The 27,604-nt window shown below is 37.3% G+C and overlaps 5 long non-coding RNA genes across 5 annotated transcripts; 3 read left to right on the top strand and 2 right to left on the bottom strand.

Annotated features, from left to right (window-relative positions):
- Positions 1-1,182: 1,182 nt before the first annotated feature.
- LOC141913831 (uncharacterized) lies at positions 1,183-1,642 on the bottom strand. Its single transcript, XR_012620657.1, has 3 exons — positions 1,624-1,642; positions 1,436-1,534; positions 1,183-1,359 (listed from the first exon to the last, which is right to left on the bottom strand). It is a non-coding gene; the product is annotated as an uncharacterized LOC141913831 (long non-coding RNA).
- A 5,892-nt stretch (positions 1,643-7,534) lies between these two features.
- Positions 7,535-15,602, top strand: LOC141914098 (uncharacterized). Its single transcript, XR_012620698.1, has 3 exons — positions 7,535-7,557; positions 7,915-7,951; positions 15,462-15,602. It is a non-coding gene; the product is annotated as an uncharacterized LOC141914098 (long non-coding RNA).
- Positions 8,232-9,451, top strand: LOC141914133 (uncharacterized). Its single transcript, XR_012620729.1, has 3 exons — positions 8,232-8,553; positions 8,807-8,885; positions 8,986-9,451. It is a non-coding gene; the product is annotated as an uncharacterized LOC141914133 (long non-coding RNA).
- On the bottom strand, positions 9,908-13,922 carry LOC141914097 (uncharacterized). The gene is made up of 4 exons (XR_012620697.1): positions 13,715-13,922; positions 13,292-13,399; positions 12,900-12,981; positions 9,908-12,766 (listed from the first exon to the last, which is right to left on the bottom strand). It is a non-coding gene; the product is annotated as an uncharacterized LOC141914097 (long non-coding RNA).
- A 4,109-nt stretch (positions 15,603-19,711) lies between the features above and the next one.
- On the top strand, positions 19,712-21,118 carry LOC141913870 (uncharacterized). Its single transcript, XR_012620659.1, has 3 exons — positions 19,712-19,745; positions 20,632-20,708; positions 21,055-21,118. It is a non-coding gene; the product is annotated as an uncharacterized LOC141913870 (long non-coding RNA).
- Positions 21,119-27,604: the final 6,486 nt, after the last annotated feature.

Genomic DNA, 27,604 nt, shown 5'->3' with positions numbered 1-27,604 from the left:
GTGTAAATATTGCAAAAAATGTTACATGTGAGTTCGTGTTTGTTTCATTTCGTGTATCCGCAGTTATTGGACTATCATTTCGTGTATCCGCAGTAACTGGACGTTGACTGTAATGATGTGTTATACATGATTCTTGAAAGTGACATAAGCAAAGAATATATTTACGTATTGACTTTTAACGTACCCGAGTTTATGCCTATATCGAACTTTATTCTTCCATACGGATCAATCGATGACACTTGCTCCGTTCTTTTCTCAAGTAAATGCTCCGCATCACAATTGATTCGAACGTTCCAGAAGTGAATAATGAGTCGCAGCACGAAAACGTGTTTTGCAGCACCCATCACGTCGAGAAAAAAATTTTCTTTTTTATCAGAGAATTAATCTGTTCTTGCGATTCGCTATTTAGCCAACCACGTAACTGGCGCACATGGTTCATCCGTCTCAAAATATCTTTCTCGACGCTGGTGTTAGTTTCGTGAAAACGATTGAAAATACGTAGGTATCCGTTGTACGAGTGATTGGATGGCCACCTGTATTATTTACATAATCATGGTTGACAACTGTTCATATTTCAAGTGTCTTAAATAGGGTATATCAATGTCTAGTTTCTTTGTTTTTGGCCGCTGTGATATTTTCCTCGGTTGGTTCTAACAGACGGCCTTCGTTAGGATGAAACATATTCGAAGTGCGTTGATTGCCGTGTTTTGCTACTATCCCAGCCAAGTCACTTATTACAACAGTCGGCTGGTGCTTCATGGAAAGTATCATGTGTACGTGATCTCTCGCCCCTTCTCCACCAAGTAACACCTTAATACCGTAGGCCACTCGATGTGGACATGTTACAGCAAGCCAACCACCTGACAATAAAAATAAAGTCATATTATTCGAACGAACTTTATATTTAAGTTCGGAGAAACAACGAACATTGTTCCTTACCTGATGCTCCTCATAGTTTAACTAACTTTTCATAGTACTATTGTTACCATAGACCTTGCTTTAAAGCATTTTAAGCATACCCGTTTTCGATCCGGTCTTTTTTATTCCGATGCTTCTGCATGCTTTCTGAATGTCTTGTACTGTAATAATAGCGCTTATTCCATCTTGCCATTGTAGGTAAGAATTATTTAGTCATAATCTAGGTCTGTTAACTCCTTACCACAGTGTCGTACATCAAATGTAATATCTGTTCGGTGGTTATCGTCAATTCATTGTCTTCATCATTGTTGTCGTCTTGGGACATGCAAACAGTTGTATTTTTTGTACTCTGTATTTACAGCGGTATCACCGCTTCTACTTTTACGATCCATGGCGCCCAGTTACTAAAGTTTGGGGCTACTATCTTGTTTGCCATGCAACCTTAAATATGTACAAACGATTGCTGTAGCCACTATTTGAGATAAATGTGGCTACCTTCTAATGTTGAAAATGCTACCTTTGCTTGATTGATTGATTATATCAGTTTCCACTTGCAATTAAAACGAATCAATATTTGCATCATCCGTGCAGTCGTCTGTTGGCTCTAATTCTGCAGCTGCAATAGAAAATAACGCGGATGAATGACGTCCGTTGGTAGAAACAAACATATTTGTCTGATCTGCTAAAACTTGATTTATGCCTTACCATTGAGCCTGTTGGTTGAGTTTTTATGTTCGATGTTTCCTCTATGATTGACACCAAACGACCTACTGCTGTATGATTCTGAAATTATAAGACATAAAATTTCATGAACAATAGAATTAACAAAGTCATATTTGAACTTTACAGTGAGGTTGATACTTACCATCAAACCAGCTCGTAACCACAGACATAAACGAGTCGACAACAACAAACTGCCGTCGAAGATATGAATTCCCTCATCGTGCTCCTGATATCAAAACCAATGACCTCATTGTCGACATTGCCGAACGTATACTTCAATATCTTAAAAAAACAGTGTCATTGAACATTATATGATTAGATAAGACAACATTTTAAATGCATGATTTTCGACTCAATTAAATAAATCCATTAAATAATCCAATCAAAATAACTTATGTGAATGGCAATAATATCGACAATTTCCCCGCGAAACGTAAATCTGTGTTCGTGCAGTTCACATCCACATTTATGGCAACGATTTTTGCGAAGTCTAATCTGCGTGATTTGGCTTGGGGATTGTACATGTCCCGGGATAACCGGGATTCGCTTGTAATTGCGTAAATAATGTGACAATTCGTCCAAAAGTTGACCCTGTGGCGGGTATGAATTGTCGATGGAATGGTCAGCGTCTTGGTGTCCAGATTATTGGATTTCACGTCGGTGAATGCCAGATTTGATTGCAATGAAAACCACTTTGCAATAGACTTGTGGATACAGCCTTTCCTGATGAGCATTTACAATTTAATTGTTATGCTTTCCGATCGAACGAAATGACACATCTACCATGCCGACTCCATGATCGTATTTCTCCGCAAAATATTGACATATGGATAAAGCGTTCACTTCTCATCCATACACTGATCAATGGAGCCTTTTTTGCAATGCCAACTGTGAACGCACTGGACAAGCATTTTTGCTATCTATTCCAATAATTTATCTATGTGCAAGTGACTCTAAACTGTCGTTTTTTAACTGTGTATTTACATATGGAAGGGCGTGAGTAGCACTTTTGACGTGTGGACTCTGGTATGCATTATTGCCACCTCGTGCAGACGCTTCTGATGCCGAGATGCACGTGTCGTTTTCGCAACTGAACATTGCAGGCGGCGATGCCCTTGCAATCACATGGATGGGGTATCCCGCTCCGTGCATAGAATTCGCGATCAAAAATATTCCCCGATTGGGGTCGACACCCGGGGTGGTGTCTGTTGGAATCAATAATTGCAGGTGAATGCTGTGCCATATGCTTCTTTATATTTTTTCTATACCTAATGGTAGCATTGCAATGTGTAAATTTCACATTGTCCCATTTAGGGTTCGGCATTTCATTGACGGATACGACTGTTTCTAAGCGCGGATTCGGTACTTCGTTGGATACGACTGCTGCAGAGCGTGGGTTCGGCATTTCATTGACGGATACGACTGTTTCTAAGCGCGGATTCGGTACTTCGTTGGATACGACTGCTGCAGAGCGCGGATTCGGTACTTCGTAGACGGATACGACTTCTGCAGAGCGCGGATTCGGTACTTCGTTGACGGATACGACTGCTGAAGAGCGCGGATTCGGTACTTCGTTGACGGATACGACTGCAGCAGAGCGCGGATTTGGTACTTCGTTGACGGATACGACTGTTTTATTACATACGACTAGATGTGTTTCGATATTTTCTCTCCGCGATATGATGGCCAAACACTCGGAGCAATGAAAATGGTCATGTCCACTTTGGTTTCGGCAACAAACATGATGGCATGCGAGTATAAGTATATCTAGCAAAAGCAAAAAAAACAGAAAAAGAATAAAAAGCAATAATAATACATCGCTTTCATCGTTGGTAGCCTTATATTCAAGAAATGCATAGTTCAGTTTACCTCTGTACAAAAACGCTGATTTTCTATGGCATAAGCTCCACGCCATCAGATTACTTGCCTTGTCCACACTGCAGAGGATATTACAAAAGAGCAAGTTTGTGGCGACACTGTGGAAAATGTCCGGCGAAACCAGTTAGCCATTCCAAAAAGAGAGTTCGAGTGCAGACGGAAGCTGCATCAATGTTACCTGGTTGTCAAGATGAGGCTTAGCTGAATTACTTGATACATTGCAGCATGATGATGTATCAATGGTTGCTAAAACAGATGTCCTGAAAAAAGATGTCGCAAAAAGGTCATTGTCCAAACACAATAGAAAAAAAAACAAGTTTTCTTCATTAAAAAAGCATATGAGGTTACTTGGTAGGCTTGTGCTTAAACTGCGAGAGATTTCAGATATTGTCCTGTACTGATGTTATACGGCCATGTAGCTTTGATGACATTGTAAGAGCAGTAAAGGAAAAGGCAGGATTTTGATCCACAACATGGTGTCTACAAGGTGCCATCTTTAGCTTAAGCAGTTGGTCATGCTCTTGGGAGAGGCACTAGTTATCAAGTTCATAAAAACTCATGAAGATGAATATGAATATGAATGTGAAAAACACCTGTGCAAAGAACTAACACATATCAGCGTTATCGGTAAGTGGGGTAGCCATGTGCCAGTTATTTTGACACAAACTGTGACGAAGTATAATGATATTTTGATTGATCTGCGGTCCGTGGTGAGAGTCTCCGACAGAAATCCATACATATTTGCACGCCCATATGGTGCATCATTGAATGAAATTCGTGGTGCTGATTGTTTGCGATTGTATGCACATGAATGCGGGGCTAAGAAGCCAGAGTTATTGACATCCACAAGATTGCGAAAACACATGGGTACTATGTCGCAGATTTTAAATTTGAAAAACCATGAATTGGATCTCCTGGCTCGGTATATGGGTCACGATATCAGGCGCGGATACAGGGGGTGGGTTCCTTGGGTTCGAACCCACCCCTTTTTGGACAAGTGCCCTTTTTAAAAACGCGCTGCTGAAAAATCCGGTGCTCGCACGTCGGCTATTTGCCGCCTCGCGTTGTCCGGTGTCTATGTCCGGGGCCGCGTTTCGGTACGCAACATGGCAACTCTCGCTAGCTGAAGTTATAAGAAATTTTTTTATTAACTTTCTCTGAATATGCCGCCAAAAGAAAGATATGGAAAACGAAAAAAGCAGGAAAATGTTGCGGCGGCGTCGAAAACTGCAAAAATTACAGATTTGTTCAGGTAAAGATAGTGATCAGATGGAAATTTTGACGTTAAAACACGACAGAATTCGTTCGTCGAACGAAGGCCATATTACTACTAGTAGGCCTACTGTCCGTCACACCTACTCTCCGTGCGACGTTTTGGTCCGTAATTTCATTAGTAAACCGTTTATCTACCTTTATTACACATCAAATTGTTAAGTGGGGACTTAGAAATTTAGAAATAAACACCAATTTTTACTAAAGGTGTTTTTGTTGTCATTTATGAGCGATAGTTTACTCAGCATACGCTCGTGTAATGCTGAAAAACTCCGCGGACGCTCGGAAACGTTACAGTGACGTCATCACCTGCTCGTTAGCATATCAAAATACAGTAGGTGGCGCCACGTAATGGGCCATAAATGCAGATTTTCAGCATCACGCGAGCGTATGCCAGGTAAACTATCGCTGACAGATAAAAATACAAACAAATCTATGACACTTCATCATTTATTTCTGAATGCAAATTCCTTACTGAACAAATTGATGCATAATTTTTAGAGATGAACCGATTATTCACGTAATTACGGACCAAAACGTCGCACGGAGAGCAGGTGTGACAGACAGTAGTCTGTAAGAACTTCGTCCACCCATCATAACTGATGTATTTGGCGGCACTAGAATGGATTATGATTCCGATGAGAATTTATCAGGGGCACATTATTTTCATAACAAGGTCATTCTCATTTCGAACGGGTGAATGTTCTTTATTTTGATGAGGGCACCTAATTTTTCCTGCGGATCCAAATTTCAGAAAAGGGCCCTGCACCATATGTACTGATATAGGGGCACATAATTTTAACCCATGTTTCCGAATCTATAAAAGGGCACTGAAAATGTGGTAGATGTGTGAAAATGTGGTATTACGATAATGCATAAGAGCCTATTATAAATTTCTTTATGTAGATCTGGTGTTGACGGCTGTCGAACCTGTTATTGTACATCCCGATGCAGAACCTGTAGAACATATTGATGCGGCATTGGAGGAACATGTACCTCGCATAGGGTCAATATGCTCATTGGCACACTGTCTATGATATTTGTTTTGATGCAAAAAGGGCACTTAAAATGCGATAAATATACTGATAGGGGCACATAGTTCTCACCCGCGTTTTCTTATCTTAAAACAGGGCACTGAAAATGTGCCAAAAGTGTTTTTACGTATTACGAATTTGCATAAGAGCCTATTATCAATTTCTTTATGTAGATCTGGTGTGACGGCTGTCGAACCTGTTATTGTACGTCCCGATGCGGAACCTGTAGAACATATTGATGCGGCATTGGAGGAACATGCACCTCTAGGGTAAATATGCTCATCGGCAGATACACCTTCCTGTGATATTTGCATTGATACAAAAAGGGCAGTTTCAATATGATAAGCATGCTGACAGGGGTACACAAGTATCATAATATTTTCATATTCTGTAGATCTGGTGCGGCAGTGGTTGTTGAATCTGACAACTTTTTAGACCACGATGAATCGTCAGAGGGACATGATGTCATCAATGAAGAAATGGAGGGTGATGAGAACAACAACTCAATCGGCCATATGATAGGTATAATTTACCTTAACATTCAGAATATTTGTCATAGCATGACATCAGCTATTCTATGCAAATCTAAAAAGTAACGCATGCAACCATTATTCAACATATGATTAAATAATACTAAATACCAATAATTTCCTTTTTAGATGAAGGTGCCAAAGATGTTGGAACCTTTGTAGAAAGATTTGAAGGACTACAAAAATGGATAACGTAGAGAAAGCTGCTTATTTGGACAATGATTTCATACCGGGAAACAACTACGAATTTAAACATCAATTGATCCACAAGCCGTCGAAACAACGATACATTACATTGAGATTCTAGAGAAGTTGGCTTTCTGATTATCCATGGTTAGTCTTTTCGCCAGCATTGCAGGGCGGTCTCTGCAAGTATTGCGTTATGTTTCCTCCTACTTTGATGTATGTATATGAGGTAATTGTTATTTCACTGCTTTTGTGGTAGTCATGGGGCGAGTACCTGGGAACTAAAACGTAGGAAGGGTGCTTTCTTCATGACTTCCTAGAGGCAGTGGTTTAATTGTTACCACTAAAATCTTGTTTGGTAAACCGTAATTGTTGACTCTGTAGGCCTAATGTCTAGATAATCTTGTATGTCATATTTACACAAACAAGTGAATTATCCAAATAGATTTATTCCATTCGTATCATATACGTATATAAGCATATATTAAGTTTTCTCTTGTTGTTCAATCGATTTGGGACCGTTCCATAGATGTAAGGCGTGAGTTATGCTTTGACTAATTTTAATTCGCAATTGTGAACTGGATGATGAGGCATTCTTCGTATTTTGTCAGATGATCATTTCTATTTTTGGGACAACAGGTTGCAGTAAGCTGGAATTTTCGTACCTGAAAAGAAAAATTCCGTGCAAGTATTTTTCTATAACATATTCGGGATTCGAACTCAATAGCACTGCAAACAGATTAACTAGCGACACTGGGTCGTCAAAATTTGAATTAAGATCAAAATTATTTGGGATTCGAACCTAATAGAAACTACAGCGACGCTGGAGCCATTCACATGTTATTGAAGTTCTGACATGTAGTGACGCCTGCGCACTCGACTGTTTTCTGGACTTAGAGAATTTTGATGGTAAGCGATTTTTTCTACCGGCCACAGTTAGGTTTCGCTCTGCGCATGTTCTGAATATACCGGAAGTAAACAAACCGTGACGTACGCGGAAGTAAAGTTCAGCACATGTAAGTCGCAATTGTAATTAATTCTTTTTCTCTCTTTCTTCTACATGAAATACGTGTGCCACAAATGATGTTTTTTCATGTCAAATGTATTTTGGACAAAAAGGAAGATCCAATACTCATCTGGTAGTCATCTCTTGACCGATGAGGGATTGCGGTCCTTGAAATTAAATTCCTATGTCATATATGTTACTACTAGTGAGTAAGTAGTGTGTTGTTTCGGAAGATCTTAAAACTTTTGTTTGTATTAATTAGTATCTCATACAGTTCTAGACAACATGTATGGTTACTGGATAATAAATCATCCCATGCGCATTTTTTCATTGAACTTCATATCAATATCTTTTGCTCTTTATTCAGGTGATAAACATGGCCCTAGCCCTTGAAGCTGAAAAAAGTATGTATGACTGTACGGCTATTGATTCTTATATAATAACTCCGATTGTCGCAGGAAACAAATCACGATACAAATATAGTCTATTCAAGAAAGTATGTAGTACTTTGCTACATCTGAGCATCTGATTTTAAAAAAGCTCAAGCACTGAAGAATATTAAGTAAGAAATCATTATGAAAACTGCGTTATTCTCTATCGATGTCAATGTATTATGTATAATTTCCAAACTATTTCTCATCTCAATGTAATGTCTTACTTGACTTACTGAGCCACAGCCCTTGGTAGACATGACATTGCACGACCGTAGGCGAGATACGAATTTTAGAAATTGGAACAATCGATATCTTAAAATCGATGGCGTGCGCTGATTGGCCGGGCCGTCTCGCTAATGCTTAAAGATATGGCCGGAGCTGCGTCCGGAAAACTTCGGTAGCTCAGCTATTAATTATGGGATTCGAACCGAACGTGTCTCAACTTGTAGACAACATTCAAATCTAGGGAACTAAAGAGCCGATTTCGCGTAACTTCCACCAAATCCGAGTACGGCGCGCTCAAAGAACCCGGAAGTCAACAGATCAATTTTGTCCGATTTTTGCTCTTCAAAGTACGTATTTTTGACCCTAATGTGCCTTTTATTCAAAATCTAAGACTTTAGTTCTCTGAAAAATTGGATAAGCTGTCCAGTGATACCCAATTTATGAGGTATTTTTGCTTCAATAGTGAAGGCAGGACGAATTTAGAGTTCAAAAATTTGCAATTCTGAAAAAAAATTTCAGCGCTCGTGGCCTATCGTAATTGATATGTTCTTTTCTGTATATCAAGTGAATATAAGCTTGTCAATGACTATTATTTTTCAGCTGATGATTCTATGACATTGATCTGTTGACAATGCCTGTCGATTTTGATGAGATGCCCGTCGATTTTGATGAGATGAAGGTAAATTTAAGAAAAATAAATTCAATCATTTTTTATTGCCTTTTCATTTCTCTTTGTATAAGAAAAGGCTGAAATTCAAACGGTTTTCTTTGATTTTTAGATGGAAGAATCAAATAATAAGCGGAAAAAAGGTTTCAACTTTGGCCACGGCAGGAAAAAGAAAAAGTTTGCTGATAAAATGAAGAGCATGAGTGAGTAATAGGCGGCTAGGCCCTATACAGACTGCATGAATTACAACTTTTGGCCCATAAAATGTATGATAACTATTGTTAATTCACAAAATAAGTCTGCGGTTACATGACCTTACCGACCTGAACCTTCAGTTGCAACCATTTGGCTACAGCAATATAGCCAAGGACCCAATTTCATTCCATTCCCGAGGTATGTCATGTAATTGCAGATACTTTGTTAAAGAGTAAAGAGGTTTTCGCTGCAGAAATACATTAAGACTTGTTCAGAAAGAGATTTCAATTTCCGTATCCCAGTGTTAACCTCTGATCTTGATGCTGTTTCATTGTTCGAGACCATATTTTGTATGAAAATGTTTCTTTTTTTGTGGAATAAAGTGGAGTATAATTATCATTTAAATTGTAACTCTTCTGCATTCTTTTTCTTGTTAGTTTGTTTTTCTTTCGTCATCGTTTGATAGTCAAAAGCTTGCTCAACCCGGATGAGTTTATTCCAGAATTAGGCCAAAATATGTGTGTAAACCTGGTTCAGTCGGAATAATTAGGGATATACTATCCGATTGGTGCAAATTTGACTGTACAACGAACGTGTCGGCATTCACATCCAGGAAATCGGGTTACCTACTCAATTTTTTGACGGGACCAAAATTTACTGCGGCATGTATTGATTCATTCGATCATGATTTGCTGAACACAAACTGGAACAATTTCATAGGACAAATGCCCCCAGTAAGCAGGATCTACTGTTTCACCAATCCAAGAGGACCAAAGACTAGCCTGGAGTGAAAATACAAAATCAGAATAACCAAGCCATAGATAGTGTATACATGTATGATAATATTTATTTTGCCCTAAAAATTTACAACATTTCACTATATACAACGGAGCAACGCAAAGACTGTAAGTACATTATTGCCTCATTCTTTCATTTTTGTTAAGTTTAGATTAAAGGTTATTACTAATAAACACCCAATTAAGAAATAAAAAAAATAATACTGTCTTAATAATTTGACAAACAGTACAACGTTTAATCATTCATAACATCCAAGATAAGTGCAAAAATCAATAAATATCAAACATTGAAATTTTGGAACAAAATTAAATATACAAACATTTAAGTAATGCTCGCTTTATAACCTGATTTGTTGATAGGATCGTGTATCGGTAGTCGTAACAGCGCTAAATCAGATGAGAGTACCAGCGAATCCCTCGAGCTAAGTGCAATATCATCAGCATCAACTACTATCAATCCCGTTGACTCAGATATTGCAGAACCAGAGTCATCTTATGAGATATCGTATCAGTCTAGTTCAACTCCTAAAAAACAGCCAGCGCCGCCATCCATTTCCCAAGAAAATGTAGATTTAAAGGAAAAAGTGCGTCAGCTGGAGCAGGAACTTCAAACTATCAAATGTATCCAACAGAACAAAAATACGCTGATCATCTGTGATGGAGACGAAGACAAAACAATTTTCAGAGCTCGAAATACATATAAATCGAAATCCCGAGACAACTACAACTATTTCATCAAATTAGATGAGCCGAAGATACAATCCTTAGATGCTGGTGAAAAAACTCTTGAGAAGCGAGCATCCCTGTTGAAACTTATAATCCAATTCATCTCCAAAGATAAAGACCAATCAATTGAAAATGCTGCCAAAACAATATCGTACTTATTAAGAAAAGACACATCCATTAAAGAAAAGGTTATTTCCCATATTCCCGATATGAAACCAGCGCGGATGCTCACTGCTCAAGAGTACCTTGAAATCAAAATGCATCTTCGACTGACAATGACCCAGTCTTTGGAACTAGGAAAACTTTTACGACTGTACAATATCAATATTTTGCCATCAGCTGACAAACTGCGCGAGGAAATTAACAGTCGATCTGAAGCTTTAAAAAACAATCTTGATGTAGGTCAAGCCGAAATGATTGTAAATTCGAGAACCTCGGAGAGAAAAACAACTGCGTACGCTAAAGTGAATAGTTTCCGTGTTCAGTTACTTGTAAAAATTAAACGTTTGTCTGAAAAAGGTCAACTGTTGTTTCCTGCAGAGGTTCATGGTGAAATATGGATTAAGATTGGGGCGGACAAGGGGGGAGGTAGTACGAAACTTGTATTTTCAATTATCAACTGTAAATTGTGCAATAGTACAGACTTTACAGAGATGATCGCGTATTTTGAAGCTGTAGATTCATATGAGAATATGGAGCAGGTTTTCTCACCAATATTTGATGAGATGAAGACTATCTCTAGTGTAGATATTGTAAATAGTGATGGAAAATATGTAGCCGTCGCGATCCGTTTTTTTCTATTTGGTGACCTTGCCTTTTTGTGCACATGTATGGGTCACCAGGGTTCAACGGCCAAATTTCCTTGTTTGTGGTGTCAAGTGAAGCTGGATGACCTAAGAAAGCACCACGGCTCACCACATTGTCCACAATCGGTGAAATTTGAATCTCGATCAGTTGCCCTCTATAAACAGAATGTAGCAAATCCAGGTGCTAATAATTTAAGTGTAGTGAAAGCTCAGATGTTTCACCTACAGGATATCGATCATTTAGTTCCTCCTGGACTTCATATCTCCCTGGGACTTGGCTTACTATTTTTCAACATGTTAGAAAAAAAATGTCAAGAATTTGACAACGAATCTTTGGGGGAACGTGATGAAACACTTTACAGAACCTGGCAAGAAATTTCAACAAAAACATCGGAAGTCCAAGAGGAACTAAATGATCTTTCAAGTCGTATTGATACGAAATGCAAATACTTACAGAAACTCACTACTGCTAATAGACGTGGTCGATGTGTTGTTTCGTGTACATCGAAAATTTGTCTAATAAGGACAATTGAGAATCCAAATCCGAATCGGTATATATATTGTATCAAATGTGACGCTCCGTACCATGAGCAGTGTATCGAAGATTGTCCAGATTTTCAGTGTGAACTATGCCTTACAGGAAAACAATTGTCGGCCAACAAAATCATCAGATGCATCACTGAAAATCTGGCCAACCTTAAATCCAGACAAGTTGAGTTAAAAAAGGAATTCCAAAAGAAATCAAGTGAGTTAAATGCTGTGTACAGTAAAGTTCAGGCCCAAATGGGACCTTTATGTAAGACATTAAATCAAGTCCTGATAGAAATCGGCGTTGATCGTCAAGCGTATCATAGCAATAGTTTTGTAGGGAATCATATTCACAAGTTGCTAAACAACGCGGAAAAATTATGCAAAGTGATTCCCGACGAATCGATTAGTTCCTTGTTCCAAGAGTTGTTCGAACGACTACGTTCGCTATATCGATTATACAGCGCATCTCGGTTTCTTTCTAAAGACGAGATATCCAATATGACAACACAATGCCACGATTTTGGCCGCTTTTTTACGTCTAAATTTCCCAATGTAAATATCACTCCGAAAATCCATATTCTAGTATACCATGTTCCCGAATTTGTAAATATGTGGGGAACACTTGGCTTGTTCAGCGAGCAAGCTCTTGAAAGCAAACACGCTAGTGTCAATCGAGATAATCGGACATTTTGCAGCATACGCGACAATGTTTTACGCTCCAAACTTCTCTTCCAAAACCAGGCCTTGTATGCGACGAAAACATTAGAGCAACCGGCGTCTGTTCCACGTAAATGCAGTTGCGGCGGTTTCTATAAGAAGTGTCTAGCCGATGGAAAATCTGTAAAGAAATGTAAATCGTGTCAGAAAATTGCCGAATGATTTTGATGTAACTTGAATTATCTGAGTAAATCACCTGTAACTCTATACATGTTAAAATTCGATAGCAATTGTGTAAATATTTTTCAAATTACCTTGAAATATGTGGTAAGCTTTTCTATAAATCTCTAATTGATTGAGTCGACATTACTGATCAGCAGGTAGCTATGTAAGATCCTGAAACGTGAATAGTGTACGGAAGTGAACAGACACAACTGTATGGAAATACGGTCAATGTCGTGATAATAAAGCTTTAAATTCTTTTCTCAAATTATGCACTATGCTCCAAATCATTCATTTCGAATCAGCATTTTAATAAGTATAGGTGGCAGGTATTACGATCCGTCCCTGATTATAATGAAATCATGGATCATCACCCCTTTCCAGCCTATCATATTCACCAGAAAGACCTAACTAGAAAGAGGACTATGAACCCCAGAATCTTACAACGATAGGCCAACAGCCCAGCATTCTAGACGGCACTTACTTGTAACGTTGATGCTAAACACAGTTATTGACAGTCTTATCATCCAAATTTGCTAGTCGTCAACGGACTTTTGCTCTATAATTCAATGAAGTAAGGATCATCAATCAACTGAAATGAAAGGATATAAATAAAATCATTATTAGTCTTGTGGAACTACCCCAGAAACTCTCCAGTCAGGAAACTAATGTTTAGGCCTATCAACTCTTTTTATTGTTTCTTATTCTTATCTTTTTTGAAGTCATAATAGACTACCACAGACAACCCAAACCACAGCCTAGACCCCTTGGCCAACTAATGATGCGGTTTGAGGTGGCTGTCGATTGATACTTTAATTTGAGGTCAAATTGATTGATTTGAATTGACGACGCACGTACTATTTCACATGGAATTTTTATCTTTTGAAGCCTAAATATCGAAACTTACCTCTCATCGTTGGCCATCGCTAGTTATTCATATTCTCTTATAGAATATATGACGTGAATTACTTAGTGAAACCATGTTGAAAGCTAATACTGCGCTAAGAACTTCGCGAAATTCACACAATTCTAATCAGCTGACTGCGATGTTTTTCTACCCGCGACCGGTTGACGACGCAGTGTCGTGTTGTTTATTTCCTTATACAAACATATTGTATTTCAATTATTTTATCATTTCGATGGAAAATATACGGCTAATTTATTAATTGAGAGACAAATAAATCAACTTAGGCGGGTATATTGCAAAAAACACGATTTTACGATAACGCTAACGTAAACGACTTGCCCTCAACAGGTGCTCCACAGGTGCGCGGATAGGTGCTTGCAGGTGCGCGGTTTAAGGTCAAGGTGAATTCGTTTTTCTATTACGCCTACGGTCGTGATTGATGATATTGAATGGTCCATAATCGAACTGCCTCACCAGAAACAACTTGATGGGCATAGTTGTGGCGTGCTGACTATTTTGGTAGGATTGATTTGTTTAATTTCAATATTATTGATTATTGTTTAACAAATTTCATTCAATTACATATGTGTATTCAACAGTATGCTGGCAGTGTTCTTCAAGGTACCGACACGACCCATATTTCAACAGATTTCAACTCTTTTTATAAAACTTAAGAATAGATCGTGTTTGGTTAGGTCGGAACATCGGGGTGCATTAATTATGTGGCTGGTGAAAGGATCACGCTGTTACTTTATGATACTCCCGAGTACTTTCTATAAAAAGAAAAACAGAAGTATGGGCAGACATTGTTGTTTTGCTTTATCCCGTATTGTAATAAAATTAGTATAACAGTTATAGAATGATTTAAAGAATGATAATTGATCATAATGAAGTTCCGAATCGGAAGTATTTTTAAAAATTCAAAAAAGAAACAATGTGCATTAACGTAATTTGAGACGAATACTAAAGTTTTGAAAATATATTTAATTTGAGTATCCTGGATGTTAATACGGGATATCGACAAATTCAAGTTCTTGAATTACTCGTTTGATGGCGCTAGTCAGAACCGGAAATTGGAACCTAAATTCGCCATGCTCTAGTTCATTTACAATGAAAATCTCTCGCCTACCGCTACGTAAGATAATATAAAACCTCACTGCAAAGGCTAGAAATCACTATAAATGTCCTAAAATTAAAAAAAAAAACATTTTTCCACGGCTAACAATGCAATGACTGGTTGCCAGGTATCACATGGTGGCAGCACTTGACGGCCCAATTTTAATTGTTGGTTCGAGTCCTGGTACTTTTCATATTTTTATTATGAATCTACGAGTGTAGTCCTTCTAAAATCAATTTTATTTCATAATATATTTTCATATTAAAATCAGTGTAGATTATATTTCATATAATAATCAGTGTAGCCTGCAATTAATTCACCTCAGAGTCTTGAACTCAACAACTAAATGATGACACCCGGCACCAGTCATTACTTGCATTAGCTGCTTCCAGCGTTATCGCTAAATTTGTGATTGTTGGTAGTTCTTTGACATTTCAAGTGATCTTTAGCGTTCGAAGTGAGGTTTTATCGAATTCATCACATTGTCGGGATATCATATTTAAAGGATTTAAATGCGTGCCGATGTATGATAAGTAAAATATCGCTAACTAAAACGTTGAAGCGATAGATTTTTATTGCAAATGAACTAGTACATAAGGTATTTCGGTTATATTTTGAATTCATTTCCAGGTTAAATTCAGCACCATTCTCGCGAGCCATTTTTGCGAGATTATCAACAACCCGGAAGTAAAATCCAAGTCAAATGTGGTTATTCGTGCTATTATCGGAGATTTCACAATGTCTGACTATTGTGTTGTGGTTGGTCACAATAGCAAAGGGGGACATAAGTTCCCTACCAAGAAAAACCTGTATAAGGAACGGTACTCGAAAAACGCCTAATGAAATACACCGAATCGGAAAACGCATAACGCCTAATTCCTAGAAAATGACCTAATTTCGTAATTGCACCATCTACTGGGACTCACAATCCAACTCATCAACGGAACAGTTTGAAAATACATGTGTTTTACGCTTCACGAAACGAGACTACTCTTGTAAACTACATTATGGGATGATGATAGAATGTCCGCCGTGCAAGCAATTAATTACATAACGCCATAGAAGTGTAAACTGAAACAGTTTACACTTCTATGATAATGCGAAAACAAACGCCGCGGTTATAAACCGGCTTTCTTGAATTTTGAAACCGGAATGCATAAATATGATACAACGCACACAGAGACTGATAAAATAGCCTTTCTCAAATTATCCTCCAAACTGTTCACAACCACGCTAATGTGAACCTACCGAACCAATGAGAGACTAAATAATGTCCAGCCCCTGAACTTCTTTGAACAAAAAATAATAAACTATATGTTCCATATAAAAAATATGATGTCTTTTATTATCATAATACTCTGTCTTAATATGAAATAATAACACAGATAAGCCTGTGTAACCAAAGACAGTAGAAACGAAGATGGAACAGGCGGGGCTCCACGCACTCCGACGTGAACTATGTAGCGTTGAGTACATAGTTCACGTAGGGATTTAGGTCAATTTCTTGGATGTTACTATGAATTAGGCGTTATGCGTTTTCCGATTCGGTGTTTTTCATTAGGCGTTTTTCGAATACCGGTATAAGGAATGGTGTGTAGCAATAAAAAGAGCCGATAATACTGACAAAAGAAAATTATGGTCGCCTGGTCAACGTAGCTTTGTTTGTCACAAGCACTTTAAACCAGCTGATCACAGAAAAACGGGACTTTTAGGTTAGTTTAAATTTGCATGAGAAATCAATATGCTGACAATCTACCACGAAGCTCTTTTATACGTGTTGCTCAAATTTCAATTTCAGAGGAAAGGAAAATCTTGAAACCAGACGCTGTTCCCTCAGTCGTTGCGTTCAAAGAAAAACTAAACCAGCACAAAAAAAGATCAACAGATAATAGGGGAAAACGTGCTGCAAAGCAAATGAAGGTTATGAAAGATAATCGTTATACTAGACATTTTTTTAATTCATGTGAATTAAAAAGAATGGTGATCAGATTTTATTCTTGGCAACATATTGCACGTCCAATACATCCAAATTCCGGCTGAATATATAGAAACTGTATGAAATAATTCAGCCTTTACCGATTGTTATGCATATGCATATCTTACTAGTTTTACATGTAGATGTGTCTCATTTTACTCTGTGTTAAGAATGGAATTTTATCCCTAGGAATATACGTTTTCAAGTCATTATCGTTTTAAGGGTGTAATTTTGTAGAAACGATCAAGTGAGACGTTTTTTTCGGTTGTTTTTTACGTCAGTAGCTTAATCGTACGTGGACCAATAGTTCTAGTACACATATTATTAGAATCACATTCACAAGTGCAGTAATTCCTTGAAATAATGTAACAGGCTTTTATGAAAGTGAATGTTTTTAAGTGAGTCAAGAGTAGGTATACAACATCTGAAATTGTATATTGTTTTACTGAAAATCAACGTTTGAGTATGAATAATAAAGATATGAATATTTCATGAATGCGCTCACCTCAATCGCTTCTTCCAACGTATTCAACTCTCCTTTTCTTCAGCCAGTACGGTCGACGAATGACACATTTGGTGCCTTATTTTATACATTTGGACTCATTGAAATAAGCTTATGATTGCACAGCTTAATATATATTGAAACTTCTACCGAAGTTTTGTTATGGTAAATCGATTCGTATCTGGCACTTCAAATCGTTCCACCTGCATCACTATGTACTCTCACAGAGCCGTGAATGAATTGTTTTTCCAATCGGTCCTCAGAATTGTTTTTCTTCACTCGTATCGCGTCATATTGATCGTCATCTGGTCATCACTGACAGTTGCATGAAAAACTATATAACGATATAGGAAGCTCTATGTAGATTATTCTCTCATGAATTTTGCACTTCAGATATATAATACACTATTTGTTTTTCTGTTCAGGATTATTAACTCGCTCGGTTTTAACGTCAGTGCATCAATCCTGAGTGGAAACGGGTGAAATATGAAACTTTTTCGTCTGATGTAATAACTGAATATTCGGGACCCAAAATGACATAGTTTAGTAAGGAACGCATTCAACCATGTTAAATTAAAGATCGGGCTTGATTCGGAGACATATTAGACTTACATAACTGCGGAACTGGATTCCCAGTCATCTTGAGTGCATATAGTGAAACTGGATTCCGATCCCGCTCTTTATCTTGGAACGGGATTCGGAGTAAAACCAATACATTAAAACTGTGGAAGTGGATCGCGAATCATTTTAAACAGTTAAACCGTGGGGTTGTATTTAGATTCGAGCCATATCGTGGAACTGGATCCCGATCAAAAATAACTGACAAACTCACCATGACAACTATGGAACTAGACCCAAATTCCAATTACACCAACCAGATGAACAACTTGATTCAGATTAAAATAACATTACGATAAGTGTGGAATCCAAATTGAAAAAAATTCATATATCCAATGAACTGGATTCATTTAATATTTTTGATCATTTCAATTATTGTGGATCTTTTTCAAATTAGTCGAATTGAAACTGAATCTTTAGAATCAATGTTCACGCTCAATTGTGAAAACCCTAGAAAATGTGTTCAGTTGCGAATGTCACATCAGACAACATAGATGTACTTTTCAACATGTAGGTTTAACTGCCAACCAACAGACATAACATAGGTAAACCAAAAACTGTGTTCTCTGCGAATTTCTCATCCTCGATAGTGTCAACGATTCAGTGAAATAGGTATTAGTCGTGACGACCTTCTCATTCACGATGGGTCATTTGATTCAATATGATAAGATCACGAGTTAATAGTAATGACTTGTTTATCATTCTCAATAACTTTTTCGCAACGATGATTTTGTTCAATTCAAATCATTTACTAAATGACGACCATCGCAATCTCGATGGATTTAAAGATTCAAGAAGACGGTTTGAGGATCTCTTGTGATGGTTTAAACTGTTTAATAAATTTAACTTAAATAACCATGAAAAATCTTAGTACTCCTAAAACAGCTGCTGAAGTTCGGAACATATGTTGTTTGACGTTGGTGATATACGATACCAATTTGAGTACGTTTGAGTGATGGAGATAAAGAGAATTGAAACCAATTGAAACATCGTCATTATTTCAATAGTTCGATCAAACATTATTTCTCTCTACATTAATTGCTATTGTTGTTCGCACCGTTGTAGACGTACACGCTGTTCATCAGGTTCGAATCCTTGCTGGGGGTTGGACTCTCTATACCAGGGAAACAGTTTAAGATGCTGCATGAAAAACGTTCTCCAATAAATCGAATTTTTGAAACTTTTTGGTAAATTTCTCCAAAAATATGAAACCCATGGCTCTCAACTTAACGCACCATAAAGAAAAATCAATTACGAAATATATTTTTGCTTATTCCGTTCAATTCGCCCATTAATAGTGAAATAACAGGCTACTGAAATTGCGTTTGAGTGTGCAAAAATAGCTTCGAGCGTAGTGTATTAAGCATACGAATGGTTATCGATCGGCCAGACCAGACATAGGCCTCGCTAGTGCGAGCCAAAAATTTATAAAGAATATATAATCAATATTATAGATGTTTTAGAATCACACCGGCATGATCTACGATAACCTATTATAGTCAGGATCATTAAGAAAACCCGTGATCGCTGTTTTGCTTTTATCATCATTATGAAATAATTATATTATTTGAAGCAAATGTCAATACTCGTAGACATCTGTAGACACATATATAAAAAGAGCGTTTCATATTCAACCACCTGTTGCGATTAGGATTCGAGTTACTGAAATTTCGAGACGAAAAGTCAACATCATGAATCGAAAAGCAAACATTGTAAACTGCGTTTTGACGTCGTGTGCTTCTATAAGTATTGAAAACTATACGGAATATTCACTATATTCAGAACTAGCAGCATCAGTGGTGAAGATCATCTAGATAAAGTAGGTACATCTGCAATAGAATATAGATCAATACATTTAGCATAAAGGTACGTACTTTGATGGGGTATTAATCAATCTTGGTACCGTACGCACTTTATGCACCAAACTCAAATGAAAATAGCCGATACCACTGGTGTTATCGCGGCTTTTAGTACCGGGTATATGAAATCAATAAACAGCAATACTTGCTTAATTCATATGTTGTGTCATTTCTTCATATCGGACTAAGTTCTATGTCTGCTTGTTATGAATATAATGGGGGGGGGGGGGTGTTCATGGGTGTCATGGTGCGTACCTAAGAGGGGGGTCAGAAAAACGAGATTTTAAGGTACGTAATTTGTAAACGCTACCCAAAACGTTTTACAAATTAAGCAGTTCTTGTTTGGCAAAAAACCTTTCGCTGGTTATTATATATCCGATATATTTCTGAGGTTTTCACGTGACTTCAAAATATTCTACCATTTCGGATCATTAACACTAAAGCCCGCCGCACACGGCATAACATTTGTTTCGGTCAAAACAGAAAACACGTTTTCCACAAAACGTTTTTCATGAAACATTTTGTCCGCAAACGATAAAACATCCAACGCACACGGGACGAAGAACCATTTCGACTTCGCAAAACTTTTTTTCGCTAATCAAGCGGTGCTTGTTTTGTGAAAAACGTTTTTCTGTTCTGTGTTTTGTGTTTTGACTCCCCGCACACGGCATAAGAAAAAAAAACACGAGAAAACGTTTTTTTTTCACGTGTTCAGCGGCCATTATGGCTTCTAAGCGATGTCTAAAGGCAACCTGGTTTCGAGGGATTTCAAATGATTTCGAGGGATTATGGGAAAGTGTACATCATACACAGTAAATTTATCAGTTTTTTAAATTCAAATTTTAGGTGATTTAAAATGTTTGCCTATTTGGTCACTCGTGTAGGTATTATCGTTGCGACTGTGGCATGTGGTCAGTCAGGCGGTGAGTTTCATAAAACTTAAGATTTTATAAGAAAAATTACCACCATTCAATAACTATATCGTAATTTTCGAACATTCGAACAAAACAAAGTCAGAAAAGTTTCATTGATTTCCACTATGAAAATTGTAATAGATTTAATTGAAAGAACGAGAGTTGGATTCTTACCAATTTTTATGTCCTTTCAATTTTTCGATGACCTTCAGTCCTCGCATAATGGGTGCCCTGAAAGGGGAGCGGTGGGTTGGGGTGTATTAGGTTGGGATCGTTACCTGCGGTGCGGGTTTTTATAAACCATCGATATTAACATAACACTATGCAGCGTCACCTATTTAAATGTCATTTTTAGATGTGTTCGGTTGCAATGAAAAAGGTGGACACTGTCATTCGTCTGCCGATTGCTGCAACCCAGCAGCGACATGTTTTGGAACGTGTGCATCCTAGGTTGAGAAATGAGGCTAATAGTTGGTGGCCAGTTTTTATAATCGGATATAGGTGGAAAATCCGATCATTGAACTGAACCAAAATCAGGTTACTGACTATAAAATGCTCGAATTGAATTTATATTTGTAACCCTGTCATCAAATCTCGTGTTATAATTAGCTTCAATAAAACTGCGAGTAAATAAATCAATGATCGGTTTGTTAGCTGTTCATGATTTTAAGGTGAATAGCTTCGTATTGATGAATACGAGATTCCCTCTCAATGGCGAGGAACAAACACATCGATCCTCAAATCAAGTTCCGCATATAACTCTAGACTCTGACTCTTCAACTTCATAAACCAATCCTAAAAAAATATCATGTTAGAAAAAAAATTGTAAAAGATCAGTATCAGGCTCTATCTATACTACTACTAACAACGATAACCATTTTTAATTTGACGATTTTTTTGAGAGGTTGGGGATGGGCAAGCTCCGAGAAAATAGCAAATGCCTTAGCGCTTATGCAATGTATCTTTATCTGGCGCTTATACTTCACAAGGCCGTGGTTATATTTTGGAGCAACACGTTGGGGAGCATCTCAAAATTTCGATAGTTATTTCAATTAGAATAACTCGCGGAAGGGAATGGGGGGGTTAGGCCTTCCGCGGATTCATCGCGACTGCCGAACAATCGATTTATTGCGGTGCAATAAAGATAACATTAAATTGAATTGCTGTTTCAAATATAAATATTACAAGCAGTAGATTTAACCGTCTCTTATATGCTGTTGGTATTTTGAAATATATTTGATTTTGTTTATACAGTCTATTAGAGTTTAATAGGTTTTCCGCTTGTAATTTTGCTTATTTATTTTTCAAGTAAAGTTGTGATCGAACACTCGTGAGAATGTCCTGTGGGTGGTATCTCATTAGAAAATCAATAGTTCCAACTTTGGCATGTGTCTAATCAAAGGGGGGGGGGGGGTGAAACCAATTAGACAGTTATTCTAATTGAGGAAACTATTGAGATGCTCCCTAACTTGCCGTCAAAACCGTATTCAGATTTCGAGTATTGAGTGATCTATTGTGTAGAATGCAGAGGTCAAGCATAACCATAAAGACTACCTTGCTAGAATCCATTCCAGACAAGGTGTCATTCGTTACTCTCGGTAGAGTTGTTTGAGTACTGTGGCTAGCACGATATGTAGATTGAAAAGGCTCGTGAAGATCATGTTTATCAAGGTGGTCAATGATTCTGGCAGGATATGAAAGGAATTTGGATATGAAAGGAATACTGAAACTGGTCGGTAATTTTTGAGTCCCTGATGATCAAGAGAAACCTTCTCTAAAATAGGATGCACTATCGCATGTTTCAACTGTACCGGATATAATTGATAAACCGACAACATTAACATTAATTAACCATGACCTCAAGCATTCCAGAAACGGATATTAAAGAGAAAAATAATGCTGCTGGTACAGGACTCGAGCTTATCCTTCTTCCGACTTCAAAGGTATCAGTTAACTCTATGTTTTTCAGAATCGGAGGAGTGTCTTTATCTAAGGGAGCATCTCAAAATTTCAATAGTTGCATCGATTCTCAGTGGGCACACGACGTATTTTCAACGTTTATCCTACGTTGAAGACCATGACGTCGAAATACCACGGTGAATTTACGTCGATGGTTTCGCTAGTTATAACCTGACGCCGCTAGTTTACTAGTTGATTTCCATGTCGTATCAAAATAGGCCGAATAAAAAATGACATCCCCTCTTTAAAACTCACAAAATCGTTTTGGCAATTGTTTTCAAAACATATGTGCTTCGATGGATCAATCTAATTAATGGGATTAGAACTCAACGGTATAAATATATATCTAAAAACACGACTGAGTTGTCGACGTTGTATTTACGTTGAAAACGACAACATACCATGGTGACTTTAGTCGATCGTTTTAGTTCTAGGACATAGCTTTTTCTAGTATGAATAACAATCGCCCCGATTGGGATGGCATTCGAACCTGCTGGCAAATATTGCGCACGTGTAGCAAAAATGTGACGACGCCGGTAGTCATTTATTTATTGGCAATTTGTGTAATAATGAAACCATCCACAAATCAATGCAATGCGCATGCGCGAATGCGCTGGACTTAGAAAATTCTAAGAGAGATCCACGAAAATTAGGATTCCAACGCGCAAGCCCAATGGTGCTAGCCTAACGTTTTCCCCCAGCCCTATCGCCGAAGCTGTCAAAATTTGCAACTGTCTAACTACTTATATCCTCATCTTGACCCTACCCTATTATAATATGTAACAGAACCTTACCCTAACCCTAAACCTAACCCTTACCCTTACCCTAACCCTCACCCGAGTCCCCTCTAGGTCTACTCAAGAACTCCGTCAACCCGACGTCGAGGCACCAAGAAATGCAGAACACCGATATGCCGTACGTGTCCCCTCAACCGAGAAACAACCGTTTGCCGCAGCCACAACAAAATGCACGCGATCCGCAGCACAATTAATTGCGCGACCCGTGAAATTATATACTGCATCGAATGCACCAAGTGCAACATGCTGTACGTCGGCCAAACCGGAATGTCTCTACGAGAACGCGTCACGGATCACGTCTCACGCATCAGAATTCGACTCCAGTCTCTGACCACTTCAACCAGGTCGACCACACCCGCGAACACTTTCGGGTGTACGGTCTCCAACACCTACCAGGCTCGACGAGACCGACCCGCGAAGCAGCCGAATAAGACTGGATACGACGACTCGACACGAACACGCCCCGAGGTATCAACGTCCCGTAGACCGCCTTATCACAAAAATTAATTCATACCGTTTTTTACAGGGATAACCCGCTGCCCGTGCACTAGTGGGGTCTCCAAACCTTCGGTTTGGTCCCCTAACCTCTATCTCTAAACCTACCCTCACCCTAACCCTAACTCTCTGCAGCTATGTTCTTAGCGCGGTTCGTCAAATGAACTTGCCAATAACCCTTGGTTAAATCGATTTTAGTCATACACTTAATTTACCAATCTGATCGAATAAGTAACGAGACGAGTAGCACTATATAGGTTAACTATTTATTTGACGCACGAGCTTTCGCTACTAATTGATAGAAACTTCATCAGGTGAATGAGTGATCGACAAGATCATCTATCCTGGGTATTGGATAACCATCTGTCTTGTCACTGAATCGACTTAACGAAAATCTGTCGCAAACCTCACCTTTCCATCTGGCTTAGGAATTAACAGACACGGAGAACTCCAGTCACTATCACTGGGTTCAGCTACACCGATTTCTACCATGGCCTCGATCTCCGTTTTCAGGATATCTCTCTTGATTCACTCGATATGGGGCCAGTTTAACTGGTGTATCATCACCCACATCCAGATCATGAGTTATCAAACTGGTTTCACCCGGTGGATCTGTGAACAAACGTCTAAATTCATTAATCATATAAATCAATTGTTTCTTTTGATTAGGTTCTAAATGCGATAAATTTTCATCCAATAACCTTAATTCACTCGAATTGTCAAAAGTAGGAGGAACCACCAAATTATTCAAATCCAGCACATTATGAAATGGTTCCCCAGTTAATAAAGAAACAACTTTTGGATTCCTAACATCACATCTTCTATAATTACATATGGTTTCATCATATTTACATCAGGAGTTGTTACTATATAATCAACATGATTAACCTTTTCCTTTACTACGTAGGGACCCTGATACTTAACACGTAAAGTTTAACTGACATCGGAAAGAGAACTAGAACTTTATCTCCTGGATAAAAAATTATACTCCTAGCTCTCATGTCATGCCACATTTTCATCTTACTTTGTGATTCAGTTAAGTGCTCACGAGCACACTTCCACGTATTACACATTTTATTACACCCTAAAATATTCTATAACTGTTATACTAATTTTTCATTTACTCATTACTAATACAGGATAAAGCAACAGAACGATGTCTCCCGATACTTCCGTTTCTTCCTTTTATAGAAAGTAGCCGGGAGTATCAAGAAGTAACAGCGAGATCCCTCCAGGAACCACATTATTAATACACTTCATTGTTCCAACCCGACCAAATACGGAATTATGAATGAGAATTTATATTTTCATTGGTTTATCTTCAGATTTTATAAATTTAACTTTATCAGATATACTAATTTTAGGATATTCTACGTCTGTAATTATTTTTATAATATTTTTCATATTTTCTAAATTTTCCTCTATCAATTAACCTTTATAAAATTTAAATTCAATAGCAGCTGGTCCAATATAAATTTAAAATGCTTCAGTAATTTCAATATCTTTTTTATCATCTAATGAATTAATATAATTTCTAACATCTTCCATGCATGGTCTTTTATTGTTTAATTTTTTTTTATTCTTTTAATCATGCTTTTTTTCTCATTAATATCTTTATCAAAATAATCTTCACCTAAAATATTATTATTAATATTTCTAATATGACTTTTAGATTTTAAATGTTGTTCATAATAATACCTTTTGTAACTGAATGATTGATTACATGTATCATATTTATTTATTTCTTTTTCATTCTTTAATTCATCTAATTTAGTTTGTAATATATCAATATTATATTCTAATTTCAATTTATTTTCTAAGTGAGATTTAGTATCATTAGGTCTTGCTTTTTGAGATTTATCTATATTGATTTTACATGTTGGACAGTAGTACTTCTTATTTGCTTCGATTTTAATGTCAAATTTTTTATTAAAATTGATTTTATATTATTCGAAATCTATATCATGGTGACCTTTTTCATTCTTACCTTTGTATATGAAATAGAAATCACCTGAATATAATTCTTCTAGATCTTCACGAGATAATCTATAGTGAATAATAGTGAATAACTAATTTATCTCCATATCTATTAGTAACTGTTTCAATATTTGTAATTAAATATTTCTTATTTAAAGTTAATTCGGTTAACTTTTTTAAATTCATAATCTACAGATCGTATATATGGGGGTTCGGATTAAAGGTTGAAAGGTTGAGTGAGTAAAAAATGAAAAATAAATTCGAGCGTGCGTGTATTTTTCATTCTTTAAGAGCTCGACCTTTCGACCTTTGATCTGAACCCCTATTTATACAATTACTTCTGTTTGTATACATCAAATCTAGTGCAGTTAAATAAGAAGTGCTCCTCATCCTCTATAGTGTTGTATTTTAGACATAAACGATTTTCAGCAGTTATTGATAGGTGCCGCCCTTTTTCGATCATGAGGTTATGGGAACTAGTTCTTAATTTGGCCATTGCTGACCTTTGGCAGAAGTCGTTAGTGACGAAGAGACATTTTTCTAATTTAAAGTCAGTTTTGTATTTGTTGTAAAATTGGTAACTACTATGTTTTGAATCTGATATTTCACATTTCCAATATTTTCTGAAGTTGGCTAGTAGGGAGAATTTGATTGATAGGGTAGCATTTACAATATTCCGGGATCCATTGTAGTAATAGGGGTAATGGGCTTCCAAGCCAAAGGTCGAACGGTCGAGCTCATTAAAAAACAAAACATTAAAAGTAATTTAAAACTATAATATATTTTCATAACCGTGTGTATTTTATATTATAACTAAATATTTATTCTAAGATATCAATAATTTAAAAAGCATATTGTATTAAATCAATTGGTCGCTCCACTTCGCTACCGCTCCGCTCCGCGACCAATTGATTTATTTACAATACACAAATTCATATAATCAAATATATTTTAATGATAATAATTATTCTATTATTCAACTGAAATACACACGGTTATGAAAATATATTATAGTTTTAAATTACTTTTAATGTTTTGTTTTTAATGAACTCGACCATTCAACCTTCGGTACTCGAAAAACGCCTAATGAAATACACCGAATCGGAAAACGCATAACGCCTAATTCCTAGAAAATGACCTAATTTCGTAATTGCACCATCTACTGAGACTCACAATCCAACTCATCAACGGAACAGTTTGAAAATACATGTGTTTTACGCTTCACGAAACGAGACTACTACTCTAATAAACTTCATTATAGGATGATGATAGAATGTCCGCCGTGCAAGCGATCAATCACATAACGCCATAGAAGTGTAAACTGAAACAGTTTACACTTCTATGATAACGCGAAAACAAACGCCGCGGTTATAAACCGGCTTTCTTGAATTTTGAAACCGGAATGCATAAATATGGTACAACCTTCGCTCGTAGGTACAACGCACACAGAGACTGATAAAATAGCCATTCTCAAAATTATCCTCCAAAAATGTTCACAACCACGCTAATCTTCCGAACCTACCGAACCAATGAGAGACTAAATAATGTCCAGCCCCTGAACTTCCTTGAACAAAAATAATAAACTATATGTTCCATAAAATGATGTCTTTTATTATCATAATACTCTGTCTTAATATGAAATAATAACACAGATAAGCCTGCGTAACCAAAGACAGT

This window comes from Tubulanus polymorphus, chromosome 12 (genome assembly GCF_964204645.1).
Source record: "Tubulanus polymorphus chromosome 12, tnTubPoly1.2, whole genome shotgun sequence".
In the NCBI taxonomy this organism is placed as follows: domain Eukaryota; kingdom Metazoa; phylum Nemertea; class Palaeonemertea; order Tubulaniformes; family Tubulanidae; genus Tubulanus; species Tubulanus polymorphus.
The sequence above is the reverse complement of the archived record's forward strand: the minus strand, read 5'-3'. Positions and strand labels throughout refer to the sequence as shown.